At 31.3% G+C, this 5,172-nt stretch overlaps 1 long non-coding RNA gene across 2 annotated transcripts; it reads right to left on the bottom strand.

Moving 5' to 3' along the window:
• Positions 1-1,244: 1,244 nt before the first annotated feature.
• On the bottom strand, positions 1,245-3,710 carry LOC109706321. Of its 2 annotated transcripts, none has more exons than XR_002215165.1 (4): positions 3,409-3,710; positions 3,223-3,315; positions 1,436-2,024; positions 1,245-1,329 (listed from the first exon to the last, which is right to left on the bottom strand). It is a non-coding gene; the product is annotated as an uncharacterized LOC109706321 (long non-coding RNA). The 2 variants fall into 2 exon arrangements; XR_002215166.1 differs by having other exon boundaries at positions 1,255-1,336.
• Positions 3,711-5,172: the final 1,462 nt, after the last annotated feature.

Raw genomic sequence — 5,172 nt, forward strand, 5'->3', positions numbered from 1 at the left:
ATTAATTCTTTTTTAATATTGGATGTTTTTAAAAAAGTCTAAATATTTCGATCCTTGGATATAACTTATACTCTAGTTTTAGCAATCCCACCTCTTCCCGGATTATTCCGGTATAACCCGTTAAATGGTGGAGTTAGCAATCCCACCCCTCTCCTTGGAATAGGGATAGAAATAGTTATTTCCACCCCTATTTAATTTTAAAATTTAAATTTAAAATTTAAAATTTAAATTTAAATTTTAGAAATTTATATTTTGTAATCTTAAAATTAAAATTTATAACATTTAAATTTTAAATTTTAAATTTAAATTGATATATTTAATTTTTAAAATTTAAATTTTAAAATATTATATTTCTAAATTTAGATTTGATCTTAAATTTAAAATTTGAAATTAAAAATTTAGAACTTTGAATTTTTGAATTTGAGATTTTTAAATTCAAATTTTAATTTTATTTTTTTTTGAAATTCAAGAGTTATATATTTAAATTTAAAAGTTTAAATATAAATTTTAAAAATTTTAATTCAAATATAATAAAGAGAGCAATATTATTATTTTCTATTTATAACCACCCAATATCTACTACAAGAAAAACCATATTTACTGGCCGTAAAATGGCCAGCAAAAGTAGTGCAAAATGCCAGCAAAGATTAATGCTGGCAGTTTATAAATTGCCTCGCAAGCAACTGTCGGCAAAAGAAAAAAGCCAGCAAAACAATCTTTCACTGACAGTTTGAAGTGCCAAAAAAAACTATTTATCATGGCAATTTAAATGCCAGCAAATAATACATTTGCGGCTCTTTCAATAACTAGCAAATAGACATTTTACGGCAATCTTAGCTACCATCAAAAGCTTATTTGATGGCAGCTAATATCACCAATAGAAATATTTTTTCAGACATTCTAAAGTGCCAGCAAATAGTAATTTCTGGCAGTTTGAAAAACCATGAAATTTTTTTATTTTATTAATTATTCACCAATAAAGTGTAAAAAATATTGCAATTTTCCCTTTTAGCATGTAGATGTCATTTAATAAAAGTTCATCAATTTTACACATCGATACAAGCAGGTCATATAATCATAAAAACTATAAATAGCGACCAAATTCTATTAAATATAAAGCGTTATACATCATAATCCATAAGCTAAATACTTTAAAATTAAGTTTATAGTTTGAGTCATACAATCAAAATGACCACCAAAAAGACAAACAACTAAGCTATCTATAAGTCCAAAAAAAAAAAAATATTTGCATAACATTCAGATCATATAGCTTCAAACCAGCTATCTCCAAAATGTTCAAAGTCATAGGATTTCTTCACTTTCCATCTTCTTTAACCTATGACAATGTGAAAAAAAGATTGTATTCAATCATTTGATCCATAATCTATATAAAAAAAAGAATAATTTAATAGACATGTACAAAAATGAAACTTACAATATAAGAGGGCCAAACAATTGATTTTCGAGTAGCATCACTAACTGTCTTCAAGTTTTAAAAACTACGAATCAGACTCTCATTGGACATTATGACAACCTCAATATACACCTCCCAATACTGTTGGCCTAGTTTTTCTCCTCCAACTATAGTAGATGGATCTCTACTAAATAGAATTCCTCGTGCCATAGGACGATGTGGTTTTCCGAGAGACATTAATGTCACTTCTTTTCCATCCTATATACCATTTTCAAGCATTACGAAAGATATTTCAATACACATTGAGTTAAACAAAAGTTAAAATGCTTTAAAAAGATTCAAAATGGCAACTTACTTCATTTCGAGATATTTCATGCTGCATCCTCATTAATTTTCTTTTGATGTATCTACAATTTGGAGAAAATTTATTTCATATTGTACTAGAATATGTATTTATTACAAATTAAATTGTAAAAGGTACTAAATTGCGTGAGTGCATGATGTAGAAACAAACCCTATGAGTTGGAATTGCATGAGTGCATGATGATGACGAGTACCATGCATCTCTTTCAAGCCCATTGGCAGCATCTTCTTTTACATTGGCAACATTCTACAGATTGAACAATTAACCTATTAAAATATTAAAAAATTAAAATTACATAGCCAAAATACATGAACAACCAGCAGAATTAAATCTGTCTAGTCTCTATGGAATTAGATTGGTGAAAATCATTTGGGCTCCTTTGCCAAGCATCCATCTTGGCTTCCATTTTAGTTAATTTTGCTTTTAGTTCAATTTGTTCTTGCTCTATAGCTGTCATTTTTTCTTGCATTCCTTGTATTTCCTCTTCAGCTTTTCTCTTTGCTTCATATGCCACTCGTACACTTGTCGCACGAGAAGGTATTGAACTCCATATATTAGTAGGACAAGGGCCTAAACCAAGGCCACGAACATGGCCATGTCTTTCTTTTCCAAAAACTTCTAAAAATAAATCGCCTTCTTTAAGAGCCTTTTTTGCTTTCTGTGCATTATCCATGGTTATCTTATCAATGTCACTCTATAATCATTATAAGAGCAAGTAAAACTAAAGTCAAGTTTCACACAGCTAACATATAAGAAATGAAAAGTACATAGAGAGAGTTGCTCCTCACAATTTTGCGCGCACATTCAGCATTCACTGGAGCTCCATCTTTGTGAATTTGGGTGATTTTGAAAAGTTCTACTCTAGTTGGTCGAATTCTTTTATTTTTATGCTGTTACCAATACATATTCTCTTGATATTTTGAAGTGAAGCCAAGTATTAATGAATTCAATAACAAAAGAGACTCTTAAAAAATTCTATCATACTAATTTTTTTTAGCTAATGTTTGGAAGTCTGCTACTGTAAAATTCATACATGATGTTGTCTAGTTTATAATTTATCAAGTTTATATGCGAAGATATCAAACTTTAGTCTTGTATCAAAGTAATTTTGTCTCTTTTGAATTTTAATCCATTGTAACTAATTTTCAAGCTTATTCAGTTATTCTAAGATGTTCTTAGTCAAACTTAACTGCTATATGCTATATTCTCTACATATGGTTCTCTGATCCTTGGATGCAATGCTCTATTCTATGTTAACAACTATTATATTGAATAAAAGGACAACAAATTCATGAGATATATATGAGGTTATGATTGAGTTACCTAAGTTGTGAATCTTCCTTCCAGCTAAAATATTGTTCATCTATTGTCTTACTACATTACATCATCATAGTATGAAGCCAATTAGCAAGTAGAGAAAAGTTAAAGGACATAAGACGCTCACTTCCTCTTCACGAATATGAGTGAAGCTTTTCGATCCAGCAGTATGGAAAGTAACCTGCTTTGAATGATTAATCTTGTTCCTTAAACAACGAGCCTAAATTTATAGTTATTATAGTTAGAAATATTCTAAGACAAGTACAAAAAAATAATATTAAAATATTTGAATAGTTACTACTTTTCTACTTACCTGTTCTTCCTCACTATTCCAAAAATCAACTAAATGCTTCCATTGATCAGGAATGACCCTTGGATCACGATCAGCTACACGTTCCTCATAAATTTTATGGGCATCATAGTGCTTTTTTTTCAATTCACACTTGAAGTCCTTCCATTTCTTTTCAAGGGCCTTTATAACCTACGACATACTATCATCTTCGATATCATACTTTAACTATAAAATGCCAAAAATAAACTATTTTTTCAGCAAAACAAGGTATATGTAAATAGCAAGGTTTTAAGTGCCCGTCGGCACAGGCTGTATCCACCGTGCTGTACCGTGCCAACAAGATACCGGCACGATACAAATCCCATGCCGATGGCACAGCTCAAAACCCTCTATTCTTTAAATTAGTAAGTAATTTTCTCAATAAAGTTCAAAAGATGTGATAAAAAATATAATAAATAGTTAGAATATTTTGTTGCTAAAGAAAATAAATATTTCATGCTATTAAGTGTCGGCACACAAAAATTTTTTTGACGGGCACGCAATTAACGGCACAACTCGGCACGCACCGTGCCGTACCGTGCCGGCAAGTTTCCGGCACGACCCTGTGCCACGACACTTAAATCCTGGGTAAATAGGCAATTTATTAAATGATTTAAATACAAACCTTTACTAAGTTCCATAGTTTTTCTTTATACTTTGATGGTACTTGTCTCCAATCTTTATATATAAGAGGCGCATCGTTTCCATTTCTTACTACAGTGCGTAAGAAGTTTGTGAATTTTATAGCATCATCTCCAATTGGTTGGTCAAATTCATTGAACTTTTGTGGTAGAAGTTCATCATCTCGCGTTGTCCAGATTTTCAGCATTCGAGTGGGACCTCTTTTGTTCTTTGATTTTCTAGTAGAATCTACTAAAAGAAATCACTGAAATAAGCTTACTCTATCATAATATATATAATGTATGAAACATTTACATAATCACTCATTTACCAAATTTTTTCTGAATTAAAATAAAATAATAACAAAATTTTGTTACCTGCATTTGGTTCATTGTGATCCTCTTTAATTTCATCTTCAATAGAATGATTATATTTTCATTATAATTATCATGCATATGGTTATTATAATTATCATGCATATGGTTATATAATATATTATGATCTTCTGCAAAACCTTGATGATGCATCAGGTGAGGTCTTGATGGTATAATAGATGGTCGAACCAAGTGTCCATTTACTATCCTTTCTAGTTCATTGCTGGATGAAGGGCGGTTGGCATACAAGTGATTTTGACCTGGTAATTGCATTTGATTCGATCGAGAGCCATGATGCTTGGAGGTAGGTTGTGATTTGTGAAGCGATGGTTGGGCTCCTCGTGGTTTGAATTGCTTAGGCAAAGGAGTATTTGATGAAGGCATTTGCATAGGGCGTTTTTGTGTACTTGTGGAATGTGAGGGATCAGATGTAGGATGCCTTGAGTGAGTATTTAAATGCCGCATGATTAAAGTGAATCTTGCTGTCATGCCCCGGGGTCCCTGTTTGGATTTAAAACCAATGCGGAAGTGCCCAAATTTTTTTTTTTTTTGAAAACCTTGACCCCAGGGGATGTCAAATCCGCCACAAATACAAAGAATCCACTATTCACACGGACAGAGTCTCCCCTGTATTTGCACAGCATCGCACAAGTACAAGATACAACCACATACATATGAACATCCATATACATAAACCACATCACAATTTCCACTTTATTCCATCACATATAGATATAAATTCACATCTATT

This window comes from Ananas comosus, unplaced genomic scaffold (genome assembly GCF_001540865.1).
Source record: "Ananas comosus cultivar F153 unplaced genomic scaffold, ASM154086v1, whole genome shotgun sequence".
NCBI lineage: Eukaryota > Viridiplantae > Streptophyta > Magnoliopsida > Poales > Bromeliaceae > Ananas > Ananas comosus.